Genomic DNA, 16,761 nt, shown 5'->3' on the forward strand with positions numbered 1-16,761 from the left:
ATGATTTCACTTATATGTAGAATTTAAGAAACAAACAAAGAAATAAACAAACAAACAAAAAAGCAGACTGTTAAATACAGAGAAGAAACTGGTGGTTGCCAGAAGGGAGGTTGGTAGGTGGATAGGTGAAATATATAAATGGGCTCAAGAGTATACTTATCTTGATGAGCACTGAGTATTGTATAGAATTCTTGAATTATGATACTGTATACCTAAAACTAATATAACCCTGTATGTTAACTACGTATCAGTTAAAAAAAAAAGAAAAAAAGAAAAAGTTTCTTGTGCTTTAAATGGCTGTATTCTTTTTAAAAAATTATTTTATTGTGGTAAGAATACTTAATATGAGATCTACCCCCTTAACAAATTTTTAGGTGTACATTATTGTCTATAGGCACAATGTTCTACAGCAGATCTGTAGAACTTACTCATGTTTTTAAACTGAAATGTTATGCCCATTGATTAGTAAATTTCCCTTTTCTCCTCCTCCAAGCTTCTGGCAACCATCAATCCAGTCTTTGATTCTGTGAATTGGAATTTCTTATGATCAGTATTTGCCTTTCTGTGAATGGCTTATTTCTCTTAGCACACTGTACTGAAGTTTCATCCATATTGTTATATATTGCAGAAATTTTTTTTAAGGATGAATAGTGTTCTATTGTATGTATATACCACACTTTCTTTACCCATTCATGTGTCAATGGATGTGGATTGTTTCCACATCTTGGCTATTGTGAATAGTGCTGTATTGAACACAGGAGTGCTAAAAGGCAATCTATGAAATAGGAGAAAACATTTGCAAACCAAATATCTGATAAGGGGTTAATCTCCAAAATATATAAGGAACTCCTACAACTAAAACAAAACAAAACAAAACAAAAAAACCCCCTAATAAACTGATAAATAAATGGGCTAAGGATTGAATAGACATTTCTCCAAAGAAGACAGATAAATTACTAACAGGTATATGACAAGATCCTCAAAGTCATTAGTGAAATGCAAATCAAAATCATAATGAGATATTACTTCACACAGATCAGGGGTCTATTAACAACAACCACAACAAAAAGACAGTAAGTATTGTTGGAGTATGTGGAGAAATTGTAACCCTTGCACATTGTTGGTGGAAACACAAAATGATTTGGCCACTATGGAATATAGTATGAAAGTTCCTCAAAAATTAAAAATAGAACTACCATATGATCAGGAATCTCACTCCTAGGTATTTCCCCAAAATAACTGAAATCAGGATCTTGAAAAGGTGTTAGCACTCAAATGGCTATATTCTTTAATTTGCCTGTTTGAGCACCAAAAACAGTTGTTTTAAAGTTTTTATGAGTCTGCTCCCTAAAATTAATATCTAGAATTTGTTACAATTTTTTTTGTTTTTTGAATGTCTCTCTTAGCATTAACTTTTATGGTTTTTTTGGAATTTAAGATTGAAGGCTCATTTTGTGTGGTAGTTTTCTTTTTGCCATTTTATCGCTCTCTCCCCTCTCTTCTCTTTCTCTTCTTTCCTCTTCTCTCCGCCCTTCTTTCCCCTCCTCTCCCATTCCCACTGGTTTTGTGGTTGTTTCCACTCACCCTTCAGGCTCTCGGCCCAAAATGAGATTATATAATGGCATTTTGGGCTCTTGCTCTTAAGTGATGTTGGAGACACCACAGATCCACACACAGGGCTAGATGGGTTCAGCTCAGTTTTCGTTTGCATTGCTAAGTCTTTGTCCCGTTATTTGCCCTAAGTAGCAGAACAAAGATCCTCCCGATTTTTCAGCCTCCTTTCATTATTGGGTGGGAAAGCCACACTTTAGTCCTTACCTTTAGTGAGCCTGTTAGTAGCAATCTTATTTTTTGTGTTTTTGCTAACTTGTTTTTCATACCTGTTGGTTTATGAGTATATGCATAAATTGGTAAAAGTCACACTGCATATTTAACTCATTTGGAAAATAACAATTCACTTTTTTTGAGGCATTATTGTTTTTTATTTTTATATATAATAGTATTATATATATATTTGTATTTTTAAATTTTTATTTAAATTCCAGTTAACATTCACTTTTTAACTAAATGATAAAAATTTATAGTCATGAGATATACATTCATTATGGATGTTGGACATCAATATTTTTGTGAGTGGTTAATTTTTTTAAGATCATTTGCAAATTTATTATAATCTTTAATTCACATTATAAGGTGAGCATTTATGTTTGTTTGCAGGATGACAGAATTATTTGAATTTTGATTTATGCATGTTTTGGCTGGGTAGCTTATTTTTGTCCATAAAATCTTTCCATAACCATTGTACCTTAGATATCACATGAGGAAAATTAAAGCTGTGTTTTGATTTAATTAAACATCTCAGAAATAAGTTTAGAAAAATTACTCTGTTGCTTTATAACCTTTAGAGCTTGTTCCTTCCTCTGGAAAATCTTTTCCTCTAGTAGAGTGTTACATCTTGGCAGGATTAAATAAATTGAATCATCTGAGATTAGATTCTGTTGAAAGGTCAAGATGATTTTATATTTTAAAAATTATGAAGTTTGAGTTCTAATTCTATTAGGAATTTATTACAATTCTTTTAGAAATTTATTAAAGTAAATCATATGTTTATTCTGTATCTAGTGATATAAGAGGCTGTTAAATATTGTTTGTATCCAAATAAGATATGTTGTTAAAACACACACACACACACACATCCCCGTTTTGTAGCTTTAGGGATTTATTGTTTGGATGAGTGTTATGAATTTCTAGGAGTTGGAAGTTAAGTAAATGATAGATCTCCACTTTTCTGTTCAGAAACTCTTCCTGCATAGATAATGTTATTTTTTGACTTTTTATAAACTCCTTATTTTTTTTATTAAAGCACAATATGAATAGATTTCATGTCCAACTGCCCAAGAATCAGAGTAAATTCTTAGCTCTATGGTAGTGGACTGGAAAGTGTTCTGCCTATTGCTTTATCCATTGGGAGTATTTCATGAGTTACACTTTTTAATAAGAACACAAAGCTTTCAGTAATTTTCCTCTCAGTTTATATTGACATTATGTAAACATCTGGGTACGTCTCTGTGTATGTCTGTGTTATTAATATGCACCATTAGGATGTAAATAGAACATTATATAATCTAAATAAGGAAACAATTGAAAGGAATAAATTAGGGGCTATGGAATCAGAGAAATCAGTTAATCATGTCTCTAGCAATAAGTTAAATGGTTTACATATATAGATAGATGATAGAAAGGCCACAGTTAAGATAGGAACAACTTAAAGGTGATTTTCCTCACAGCCTACAAATAGGCACATTGGCATTAGTCGACCAGTCTGTCACTTGATGAATTTTGATAGTTTGGGTTTAATGCATCTCGAAGGCAGTTTAAGTCCTAAGAGCTACTGAACAAATCTTTGAATTAAATTTTATCTTTTATTCTGGTTCTTATATTCCAGCTCACAGTTTCTGTTAATCTTACTGTATTTTACCCCCTTAGGCTCTAGACCCATTGGTCACTCTTGAATAACATAAATGCTTCAAAGGCTTTTAACATATCACCTCTTCTAGAGAGAATTTTTTTTCTTTTATGCCAATACATTTTACCATTTTAAGATATTTTGTTTATAGTGGATGCATTTCAACTGCAGATGCCCAGAAAAATTCTTGTGCCTATCGAAAAAAGAATTTCAGGGCAGAAGGATGATAGCTATGGTCTCTGACACTTAGTCCTTTCCTCCCCACTGAGCCACACCATAGGAACTCCATTCTGCATAGGTGGAGAGCCTATACTCACAAATACTCTGTCCATATTATGGAAGAACAGAAAAGTAAGATCCTCTAATAAACAGGTTTTTTTCTTTGGAGCAACTTTATTGAGATATATAATTCATATATCATACAATTCATCCATTTAAAGTGTACAGTTCAGTTGTTTTTTTTTTTTAAGATTTTATTTATTTATCTGAGAGAATGGGAGACAGAGAGCATGAGAGGGGAAGGGTCAGAGGGAGAAGCAGACCCCTTGCTGAGCAGGGAGCCCGATGTGGGACTCGATCCCAGGACTCCAGAATCATGACCTGAGCCGAAGGCAGTTGCTTAACCAACTGAGCCACCCAGGCGCCCCAGTTCAGTTGGTTTTTAGTATATTCACAAAGTTGTGCAACCATCACCACAATCAATTTTAGAATGTTTTTATTATTTTGGAAAGAAGGCTCTTGCCCTTTAGCTATCATCCTTCAAACCCCCTCCCCAACTCTAAGCAATCACTAATCTACTTCTATGTCTCTAGACTTGCCTATTCTGGACATGTCATATAATTGAAATCATAAAACAAGTGGTCTTCTGTGACCAGCTTCTTTTGGGGAACAGTTTTCATTACTCCACAAAGCACCAGATTAACCCAGCCATTTAATAAACATTGATTTAGCATATTCTATGTGCACTTTTTATGTTAGTAGCTGTTATAATATTGCTGCCTTTAAAGGTCTAGCTCAATTTCTACCTCCTCAAGGAAATTTATCATGTTTGCCAACCCCATTTGTAGTTAGCATATGATGGTTAGTAGTTATAATTATTAATATTATCTAGTATTCAGTGTACCATAGGTTAGGTATTGTGCTAGGTGCTTAATCTGGTATTTTACTTAATCCACCCTGTGAGGTAGATATTATTTCCACTTAACAGTTGAAGAAACATTTTAAATGAATCGAAGTAGTTTTTCTAAGGTTGCATAATAAATTATGGAGGAACTTTGAAACCCTGGTCTATCTGATTCCACAAATTGGGAAGAGTTTGATATCTTTAAGTCTTTACACATTATCTTTTTTAATTGGAGAAGCATAACTAATTAACTAGTTAATTGACTAAACAAATACAAAATCACATAAATTAATCATCTCACAATGATGTGCTTTCAATTACTTTACATATAAAATAACATTCAAATTGTTATTTATAAATGTAGTCATTCATTTATATACTTCGAGTTTTAGGACTTTATTTTTTAAAGCAGATATTTAATTTTTCTCTATGTAACAAAATACTTTATAGTTCTTCTGTATAAGAAAACTTCAGTGTTTTAAGTTGTTTAAGCTTCTGAAACATGTTAAGTTTGCCTGTCTGGATTAGAGTACCTTTAGGTATTCATTCTTTGAAAGAATTCCCAATGGATTTTTTTAAATTTTATTTATTTATCTGAGGGAAAGAGCGAGTGAGAGAGCACAAGCAGGGGGAGCAGCATAGGGAGAGGGAGAAGCAGGCTCCCCGCTGAGTGCAGAGCCCGACGTGGGGCTCTATCCCAGGACCTTGGGATCATGATCTGAGCTGAAGGCAGCCACTTAACTGACTGAGCCACCCAGGCACCCCCCAACAGATTTTCAATACCTAATTTAGAATCAGGGCAATTTTTGAGTTTCATATTAAAAAACTGAGGGTTTTAATATGGGTTAATATGGGCAATTTTTGAGTTTCATATTAAATTTAATATGGGCAATTTTTGAATTTCATATTAAAAAACTGAGGGTTTTAAAAAAGGGTTAATTCCTTACTGAGATGAGCTATTCATATGACTCTCTAGCATGCCATTGGCAATAATCTTTATGATTATATGGATTAGACTTTTTATATTGATCTGATGGAACATAAGCACACCTGAGATGTATCAGTATGAAAATAATTTACTCATCACTACCCCTGACAGTCATAATGCTGTTAATGTTATGAAAGTTGGGAATATATTCTTGCTCCAATTTCTAAGATAGTACATATTTATTCATGATTTAACATTAACTTCTTTTATTTTTGCATTATACTAGCCAGGTACATTTTTCTTTATTTATCTAGGGACTAATGCAGTGATGCCTCAAAGAGAAACTTTTAGCTTTGATAACTTGAACAACAGAACACATTAACAAAATTTTTGTGAAAAATTCTGTACAAAATTTTTCTTTATTGGTAAGTGCCTCTCTCATGTATCTCAGCTTCAAGTGGAAGGTGGTATTAGAATTTGGAGCTTTTGCCACAAAATTAATGCCAAGCCACCTTTCTATTCCCTATTCTTTCACTGTTCCAAACTAACTTCTCTCTCAAAGTGCATACCTGAGCTATATGGGCTGAGCCTCTAAGTGTTTTCTATTGACATGAGTTAAAGTGTTCATTAATTAAATCAACTGCACAAAGAGAGTAGAGGTTCATGACAGTTGGCATGCTCGTCAATCAGTCTGATTTAAATATGTTACGTCCCTTTGGCCTCAGGCTTCTGTCCCCATTCTAAGTAGTCTGGGAGAAGAGAAAGAGACAACTGATACTCTGACAAGATTAAGTTTATATGAATGATCATAGACAATCTCTTTAGGAACTAATTTTTTTTTTTCATGCAAGAAAAATCAAAGATCATAGACACAACTCTAACTCAGATTCCATAACTGAAGCATCCTCTGCGAGTAAGTGAGAGGCCTAAATTCTTTGGAAGAACTACAACTGCCACAAGACAGGTTAGAAACCAGAGGTTCTATTTTAACACAGGTCAGGGTAAATACATTCTGGCTCTCAAGAAAAAAATGGGCTCTACCTACAGAGTTTCTCTTCCACATAATTGCTCTCTAAGAATCCTTCCTTAAACATAAGCCTTCATTACAAAAGTCTTTCTTGCCTTTCTGAAACCAGATTTATGGCCATGACCTTGTCTTTCCCTTCCAGAGGACTCTGCTTTTTGCTATTCCAAACCAAATATCCTATATCTTTCTTTGGAGAGATTTTTTAAAAAATGAACCCATGTCAGGAAAATGTGAGTAAAAATGGTGAGGCTTAAACATTTAATTAGTCTCACTAAACCAAAAGGGTCTTTCTATTAGAAAGTTTATTATTTCTATATTTCCATTAGGCACTTTTCAAAAATAAAATTAAAATAAATTGTAGCACTCAGATCTACTCCAATTTTCTTGTGAGTCTCTGAACCTAAAACTTTTAAACAAAATACACGTGATTAGAATAATTAATATTAAAAGCATTTCCATGTTAATGAATTACTAACCTGGTTCCCAGGTCAATGTTTTAAGATGTTTAATTTGGAATGTGATTTTATACCATTTTTAGTAGAGACACTGATTTAATATTAAGTTAAAGCAAAAAATCAGTTCAAATTTGGAAAAGTCAAGTAGCTTAAACTATGTAGATAACTTGCTCTTAGAAGTTTAATATGATTTAAGAGCTATACTATATTATAAAAGTATGCATTAAAGTTATATTTAAATTTAAATTTTAGATCTATCTATACTTAATGACATGTTTAGCATTTGTTTTGCTCCTTAAGGCAATAAGGCACATAAATCTTGTGTTCATAAAATTTTTTATTTTTCTGAAGTTCAAAGAAGTAATCAAAATATGAAAGCAATGCAGCAAATAAATTACTCTGTAATAAAAAGAGGAATCATGCACAATTCTAATACAATCAGGTAAAGTAGAAAATTCCCAAAGTTATATAGTTTGATTTTAGAAATGAGAATTATTTATTGTCTGTGCAAATCAAACAGGGTAAAATCAAGACCTTGACTTTATTCTAGGCTGTCGCCTTCAGTAAGTTGCAAATGTGAAAGAAAACTGCTGTAACTTTGAGTAATTTACACAGGCTCTCCGGACAGATAAATCCTGCTGCTTTCTTCCCCACTTGCTTATCAATGCAGAGTGAAGAGTGGCAAGAATTCAGAGCTAGAGCAAAAGTTGACAGAGAGAGCTTTAGAGATCAGTACTATAACACGGACACATTTTTTGGTCTTTATATAACAATCACTGTGCCTGGCTCATGGTAGTCATTCGATAAATATTTCTAGTACATTAATGAATGGGTTAGGAACGAATTCCAAGAACCCTTGACAATTAGATTATGAGTTGTCTCTGGCTCTTATCAAAGAGAAACAGGCTTTGAAGTGTACGCTCAGCATAATCCCTGGTGAGAAGTTTATTTTTAAAGATACCGCTTTTTAATAAAAGAAAGCCTCAAATGAAATTTTTTATAGCTTGTCTCACACATAATTTATTCTTTCAATGATTAAGTACTAACATCGTTAGAAGTAAAGTTTATATCTTTTTAATTTGATAAAAATCTTTAAAAAGCCTTTCTACTCGTCCTACTAAAACCTAGACTACTGCTAAAACAAAGATATATGCTCTGTATTTAAGAGTTTTAGCTAACACGAATAGTGCAACAGTTCTTTATCATAATTTTACTAAGTTGGGTAATGAATACACTGTGTTTCTTTCCACTTCCTAAGGCTCTGTCTTTTCTTTTACAGTTTCTTATCAAAGCCAGCAGACATCCTACATCTGTCTTCAAATCCTTAACAGAGTTTTGAAGTTTAGGAGGAGCTTCATATGGGGTTATCTCTCTTTGCTTCTTGCAGCCTGAAGTCAAATAATTTGAGTGTAAGAAACACTAAAAACAAATAATATATTGTCTCATGCCTTTGGTTTTTCTTCCTTTTCTAAATAAGACTGCATTGTATGGTGTGTCTGTGGAATTTTACAGTTTCCTACAGTGAAAGAAATGCTGAGCAGACCTTTACTATTCTTCAGATATCTGGATCCTTAAGATAAATGTGGCATTTGCATTCAGAGGCAGCTATAGTTTGGAGCGAGTGAGGTGATTTGTTAGAATGCTTTGTAAAATTTCAAAAGTTCTTTGTTATGGCTTGACATAAGTCATTCTGTCCGTTCCTGACTTAAGGGTGAGAAAACTGGGAAAACAGCATGAATGAAAGCACTCCACCGGCCCCCGTTTTATATAGGATTGCTCGGTGTTAGACAACATCCTGCAAGTTTTAAATCATTCTACCTAGTTGAGTGATTTAATCCTAGAAATCATTCAGAAAAAAGAGCAAAGAGACACCACTGATTTTCCTAACAAATTATTTCCTTTCCCTTTTATTTTCTTTTAGTTTTCTGTGCTGTTTTAATATTAATACAAGCAGCATCTATTTCATTGTCTTTGTACAGGCATCTCTGACCTCAGGAGAAGCAAAGCAGAGAATCAGGAGGGAGCTATCTGTAGTCTCGCCCTGGTTCCTCTCCTGGGGAGACATCATACCCCTTGGACACGTTAGTCTCTCAGTCTGCTCCTCAGGTGGGGATACAAATCCCTCCCCATTTCATTATATTGTTGTTGCCACATGTCTGTACATATTCTGAGATGTAAATTCTTCTATGAATATCAGTAAATAATAGTGACAGTAGTTCTAAATAAGATGAGCATTGTTTCTGTCCTTAAAGATCTGCCTGGAAGACACAAACACTTGGCAGTCCTTTGAGGAAGGGCGTGAAAAACTCAGCACTAGGAAGAGTGAAGTCACATATTATTCTTCAGACTAATCCTCTCCTCATCAGTGCAGGGCTGGAACTCACCCCTGACGTCAGGTACTTCAGAAGGAAAATGCGCAATGGTGAACTAATGGGGACAAAAAAAGAATTCACAAGAAAGACTACTGTGTCATCTGAGGTGTGAGGTGGGCTGATTTAGACCTTTTTCTTCCCTTCCCTTTTTTCCCACAGGCAGGTATCATGTAGACCTTAGCTTTTATAGCTTGTTCCACTGAAACTGTCCCAGTTAGACCTCTTTATTTGCAGCAACTTTAAAGCTGCATCTACGTGGTATGCATCTAACTGGACCAAATTACTTCATCTCAAGGAATTCTGCGCCCCGCTACCCACCCCCCACCCTTTATTCAAGAGTTAGATTCAGAGGGAGCCAACCAAGTGGTGTGTGTGCCTGGCCTTCTCTTATAGCATAATGAACAATAACTGGCTCCTAACTGAGGTGTACCATTGGTTGTCACTATTTTTATAGAAAATGTCTTCAATCTATTTGCATTATGTACTTAATTTGTTTCAAGTGAAAATGTGTGTGTGTGTTTTAAAGATTTATTTATTTTAGAGGGAGTGCACACAAGCATGAAGAGGGGCAGACGGAGAGAAAGAATCTCAAGCAGACTCCCTGCTGAGCGCACAGCTCTACAAAGGGCTTGATCCGAGGACCCTGAGATCATGACCTGAGCTGAAATCAAAAGTCAGCTGCTTAACTGATTGAGCCATCCAGGTGCCCCAATTTCTTTCAAGTGAAAATGTTTTTTTGATAACTAAGATTTTAAAACAACTTCTTAGAGACATTTTTTTTTTTTTTATGGAGGATCCAAGAGATTTAGAATTTAGTTTAATCACATTACCTAAATTTTCCTTAAGTTCTTCTTATGTAAAGTAAGGGGATTGCATTAACTGATTGCTCCTTGAGATTTCTCTTCTATTAGTTTTACATTGAGTCTTTTAATTAGTTCTCTTGTTCCTACTTTTATACCTCTATATCTTATACTTGTAGTGGAAATTTTTATCCAATTGGGTAATGAAAACTTACTGGGTGGGCACTGGGGGAGATGGGGAGGGCTGACAGAAGGAAAAGGGACATAGCAATGAATTTCTGTTGGTTCTAGTTCAACCTTGTGGTTCTGGTGGAAAAGGCAATTTAAAAAATAAAGAAATTTATAAATCAAAAAACTAGGTAAGAGGAACCTTGGTGCTGATTATATTCCTGGTTCGTTCCCTTTCTAGGTTTACCACTTGTGTTAGTGGCTCCTAAATGTTGCTCAGCTTCCGCTTCTTCACTCTTAGAAAAAGAATAGCAGGATTTTTCAATAAGACTCACATGGAATAGTCTCTTGCAATCTAATGAAAGAAGCAGAGCAAAACTGATGTAACAGTAACTAAGTAGCCAGACCAGGGTGATCACTTCTTACTGTCAACTCTTTATTTCAGAGTCTTAGCTCTGTCCCTGATGACTCTCCATGAATTTTTTGATTTCCTTGGATGCCCAGGCTATTTCCTTTTCACTGATTTAGGAAGTTTCTTTTTCTCTTCATCAGATTAGGACTAATGACTCTTTTGGATAGTTTGCTTGACCTTTGTTGGCTTCTCTCTAAGGCTTTTGCTCTTGTGTCACCGAGGTTTGGACCCTATGGCTCTTAGGAGAGTGAGTGCTCCTCCCTTACCATTCTCAGCATCCTGGTTTTCCTACCCTCATATTCCAGGGCCATGGCTCACACTTGTGCACAAGGCAACTATTTAAGAGTATCAAATAGTGGTATTTTGAATGATGAAAATTAATAGGAAATATTAATTATTTAGAGGAGGAAGAGATATAGTTGGAAAAAGTTCTTAGAGGATAAGTGACCGGACAGAGAGTTGGAAGTTTTTTGAGACTGGGGTAAAATGAGAGGACTGCCACCAGGGCCTTAAGCAAGATTGCGTGATGGAAAAATTTGACTGGTAAAATTTCACTTATCTTCTGGACATGCCTTATTGATCTTATTCTTTTATTCCCAGAACTTCCCCTCAATCCCCCATTACCAAGTCCTTTAGTTGTTTAAAATTTACCACTTTAATCACTAGTAATCTCCTCCTATTATCCGTTCTCAATTATAACTACTCTTCCCTATTTTATCAGACTCCTATTTCTCAGGTTTGTTTATCTCAGCCATGCAGTAAGCAATTGAAATTAAGATGGTAATAACTGGTAGAATTAATCTGCCAGGAAAATATTTCATTATAGAAGAGGAAACGACCAGTCCAAATAAGACTCTAATTTATAGACTGTGTCCATGGGAGATTTTGTGTGTAAAAACCTTTCTGTGCAGGGCACCTGGGTGGCTCAGGCAGTTAAGCACCTGCCTTCAGCTCAGGTCATGATCCCAGGTCTTGGGATCAAGTCCTGCATTGGGCTCCCTGCCTCTCTCTCTGTCTCTCATGAATAAATAAATAAAATCTTAAAAAAAAAAAACCCAAAACCTTTCTGTGCATCTTTCCTAATCTCATTTGGTTGATCTATCCCTCTGAGTTATGTCCTACTCAGACAGTTTTCCAAAGAAATTAAAATACATGAAATTGACATTGTTATGAAGCAAAACAGTTCATATGCAAAACAGTCAGCCATGCCTGACTCTTCTTTACATTTTCAGGAAGCTCCACACTTTTTTTCTCACAGAAGTTGGCAGCCTTGGCAGCACTATTGGTAAGAGAGAAGGAAAGCATTTGAGACTTTTTGTTCCTCTTCTAAGATATGGGTTGAGTTGACATACAATTACCCAAACTTATTTTGTGAATAAAGATTACTTTCTGTCAAGGTTTTAGTCAAAAATAGAGAGCAGAAGCTATTTAGAAGGGTCTTCCCACTGTACACTACTTTGTTTAAAGTTTTAAAATTTGAGCATTTGACATTTCCTTTTTTCTCAAATAGAATCCTGAAGGGAATCTGATAATTTTTATTATAGACACCTGGGTTATAATATTTCTTCCAAAAATAATCTCATAATAATCTTACATGACTTTTTAAAAATTTTCAACTATCCAATTTTGGCAAATTATAAAGCTCTTCTGAGCCTTAGTTTCTTTATCTTTAAGGTAGGGGAAAGGAGATGAAATGTGAGGATGAATGCAAATTATTTGATATTTAGCAAATATCTAGCTATTATATTTAAGAACTGGTAATAGTGATATTATAATTTTTCATTAAGAAGCTTGCATTAAAAAAGAATTGTGCCATGCTCTGTGAGTGTATTTATTTATTTATTATTTTATTTTATTTTTTTAAATTTATTTTATTTTTTAAAGATTTTATTTATTCATTTGAGACACAGAGATACAGAGAGAGAGAGAGAAAGCATGAGCAGGGAGAGAGGCAGAGGGAGAGGGAGAAGCAGGCTCCTCGCTGAGCCAGGAGCCCGATGTGGGGCTCGATCCCAGGACCCTGGGATCATGACCTGAGCTGAAGGCAGATGCCCAACCATCTGAGCCACCCAGGCACCCACTGTGAGTGTATTTAATTACTGGATGAAAAATGCTTTTGGAAAAGTACTCTGGAGAAATGCATTATAATTATAAAAAAAAGTATATAATAGTTTGAAGATTTAAAGAAAAAATTAAAATATTAATATTAAATATTATTGAAATTTCACATTCCATAAGGATGTAGAATTATTAAGTATTTTATTATCCTCAATTTGTTAGCATAAATATTCCACAATTTCAGAAATCTCTGTATGCCGTAAATTTAGAGATTCATTGAGGACTTAATGAAATCATAGGACAATTATGGAATAGAGAGTTGCAGAATAGTCAAAAAAGAGACAAAAAAGGGGAAAGAGGAGGAAGAAGACAAATGAAGGGGGAGAAAAAATTAGGTATGCTTTATAGGCTATGATTTGAAGAACTTGTTTCATTATTAAGAAATTCAAATATCAAAAGCACTTTAAAGTATTTACATAAGTTTATCTTTTAAGTATGAATTTTAGATATTGCAATCATAAATTGAGATATGTTATAATCAATTCCTGATTAATGAGTAGCAAAATATTTTATCTTAGAATAATAAAAATGTTAGAAAGGAACTTAGATATATAATCCATTATGAGACCATTGCTTTCCAAAGCATTGACTTCGCTTGCATTGTTTGATTTTTTTCTCAGTATGAACTTTCAGTGCCTTTTCTTTGAAGAAATCAGAGTTTAGAAAGGCATAATAGGAAAGAAAATAATCACTTAACCTTCAAATCAGACATAACTATCATTTGCATCTTGGTATTTATTATTTCAAAGTATTTTTATTATGTACATACATTTACAAATGCATAAATATCTTTTTAAATAGATAACTGGAATGATACAATTTACATATTTTAGGACCTTTTAAAACAAAATAATATAATATAGATGTATAAAAACACAGAACTACATCAACATTTTTTATAGTTGACTATTGCTCAATGCAAGTATACATATTTACTTAGCTTATCCACCCTGCTTGGATATTAGGTTAATTTTCCTGATGTAAATTTTTTTTCCATGAAAATCCATAAATTTTATCTTGCTAGTCTTATACCCTTAAGATAAATTCTTGGAAGTGGAATTTTTGGGGTACAGGGTGAGTCTAATTTAATACCTATGTCTACACCATTATCCATCAATATCTTTTTTCTGAGTCTATACCTGAATCTGAAACTACATCAATATAATTAAATAGTACTTCAGAAAAATCATAACAATCATATATCCATCAATATTATGTGACAGAGCAGTGGGTATTTCCCTTTTGACATAATCATTTTTTCTGCTCCGAAATTTTAAATGTTTGTGACATCTCATCTATCTTTGTTTACCTTTATGGTTTCTGCCTTGGTATCATGCCTAGAAAAACCTCCCCTTGCTTGACTGAAATATAATTCTTCTATTTTCTTTGCATGAAGTAAAACATTTTACATGGCTTCTCTAACTTCTTAACAATTTAGCAAATGTCCCAGAAACTGCTAGGCAAAGACGGAAACTGTGCTCTCTTTTCTTAGTAGGCTGGCTGGGGGAACTCCAGTTAGAATGTTTGAGTTAAATTGATGTAATATTTACCTATATATTTATAATATATTAAGATGGTAAGAATACTTCAACTGAATAATATATTTAAGTGGGGGTATCTTAAATGGTTTCCCCCACCATAGTCTCTATACTTAATTGTCATTTTGGATTTTGTGAGGATGGAGGAAGGGAAGCTAATGGTAGTTATGGACAAAGAGTAACAACAGTAGAAGAGTAGCACTGGTAATAAAAAGTACATAGAAGAAAGGAAATATTCAAGAAAAAATTGGTTTCATTTAAAAAGATATAAAATAGTATATTATCATCCCAATCACTGATTTTTACCAGTTTAATTTTTATATGCTATGGTTGTTCAGATAACTCATAATTTTTCAATACCTTGACTTGAATCCAGAATCTCTCTCTCTGTCTGCCTCCCACCCCACTCTTTTTTCTCTAATGCTGAATATGTGGATTTCTAAAAATTGTGGCTAAATGTTTTTATTTCCTTGTGGCTTGGAAAATTAATAATAGTTTAAGTTTCAAAGTCCTCTTTTGCAGAACAACAAATTAAAAGCTTAAGAAAAAAATCAATATTTATGTTTCTTATCCTGACAAAACAGAAAAGAAAAACCATAAGGTGCATGACCCATTCTAGCTAGAAATAAAAATTACCAAAATGTCTTATTTACAAAGTCCCAAGTTGAAAGGTTAATATTAGTCACAACTAATGACACTTCTTCAGAAAGGAATAATGTTAACAGCATGGCCCTTAAGCAAAAGATCCTAGAAATAAAAAAAAAAAAATAATGGTTACAAGACCCGGTTCTAAAAGATTTTCTTCTTTCTTTTCTCTCCCTTTGGCAATGGTCTTTACAGATTATAAAAAATAGCTTCTCAGAAGATGGAAGCAAAGTTCAAATGACCCAAACAAAACTTTAGTGGATGACTGACATTAAATGTAGTGTTTCAATGATTTATTTGTTCATTCAACAAATATCTACTGACTGTATATACTATGCCAAACTCATCCTAGGGACTTCGCTTATATCACAGAAAAGCACACTGAACAGATAAAGCATCGTAAGTTTCTCAGCATAAGTTTTCATGGTCTATAAATAGGTTTTTTTTTTGTCTTCTTCAGATATTATTACATTTCCTTCTTTAACCCCAAGCTAATACAAATATTTAGATTTATCATGAATTCCCATTTTCCTTGTTATGTGCTCAGTATTATGATCTGCAGATGAACTGAGAGGTTATCAGAAATTATATTTTAAAGTATATTTTCTTTTATGATTTTAACCTATCTTCAAAAATGTCTTAGCAGCTAGCTAAGGATGGAATTCTGTTTATCGGTGTGTGAATTCAGAGATGACAAACATGAAATATTTTTCCGTATCATACTTAGAGCATGCCATTCATTGTTTAGCAGTTAAGAAAAGACACAAGAAAGAAGCCAGTCAGGCAATATACACATCTTTAGGGACAAGATAGAGTCTAAAGTATCATAAATAAGAAAGGGTATGCTTAAAATAGAATCTAACATTTAATGTGATAGAGAGAAATGGCTCCAGAAATAAATAACAAGATCAGAATTCATATTTACATGGTTGGTTAGGAGACAAAAGCAAGAAATTAAGTAGCAAACAGGGTTGGGTAGTCATTATCAATTAGGTTAAAGGCAACATCAAAAGACAGGAATAAAGATGGCCTTAGGATTTCTGAGGTCAGAAGAAACATGATGAGTTGTGGGGTTTGTGTGTATCAGACCATTAAGCCCTCTTACCTTTATATTATCAGAGCACAGATTTCAATGTAGAACACCTTTAAGTGGAAGGACCACGTCCATTCACCCTTATGTCATTAAGAATGATGTCTGAAAAAAAAAAAAAAAAGAATGATGTCTGAAAGCAAGAATGTGCTTTCCAATAGGGTGAATGACTCAGCAGAGGCTCAATATTCTCAAGAGAGATGAGTTAGGTCAGATGGAAAATTTTTTCCTGTGTTTATTGGTTTGACTTTATCACTCTCCATTTATCACCCTTTCCCCATCTGATGTGGTCATAGGTACTATCAATGGAAGCTCTGATCTAAAACAAACTGCAAAAGAAATAAAAATCACCAAAATGTCTTATTTTCAAAGTCCCAAGTTGACAGGTTAATATTAGTCACAATTAATGACACTTCTTCAGAAAAGAATATGTTAGCAGCATGGCCCTTAAGCAAAATTTCGATCCTAGAAATTTTAAACAAAAAATTTAATAGCTTTGATTATGTCTTTGATATTATTTTAAATATGCATGACTTCAGGTTTCACTACCTCTACTAAGAGTTCATAACCTCTCCACACATAGACCAAGCTTTCAAATGAGTGTTTTGGAAGAGAAAGA

At 33.8% G+C, this 16,761-nt stretch overlaps 1 protein-coding gene across 1 annotated transcript in view; it reads right to left on the reverse strand.

The window, feature by feature from the left end:
- The window catches only part of ZSWIM2 (zinc finger SWIM-type containing 2), a 121,050-nt gene extending 104,807 nt beyond the window's left edge, over positions 1-16,243 (reverse strand). Inside the window, exon 1 of the mRNA XM_045868388.3 lies at positions 16,158-16,243. The gene's annotated coding sequence lies outside the window, so the exon portion shown is untranslated. The remainder of the gene's footprint in view (positions 1-16,157) is intronic.
- Between the last annotated feature and the right edge of the window lie 518 nt (positions 16,244-16,761).

The sequence above is a fragment of the Mirounga angustirostris genome, unplaced genomic scaffold, assembly GCF_029215605.1.
Source record: "Mirounga angustirostris isolate CCGP_5_RB_7025 unplaced genomic scaffold, mMirAng1.0.hap1 SCAF_3, whole genome shotgun sequence".
NCBI lineage: Eukaryota > Metazoa > Chordata > Mammalia > Carnivora > Phocidae > Mirounga > Mirounga angustirostris.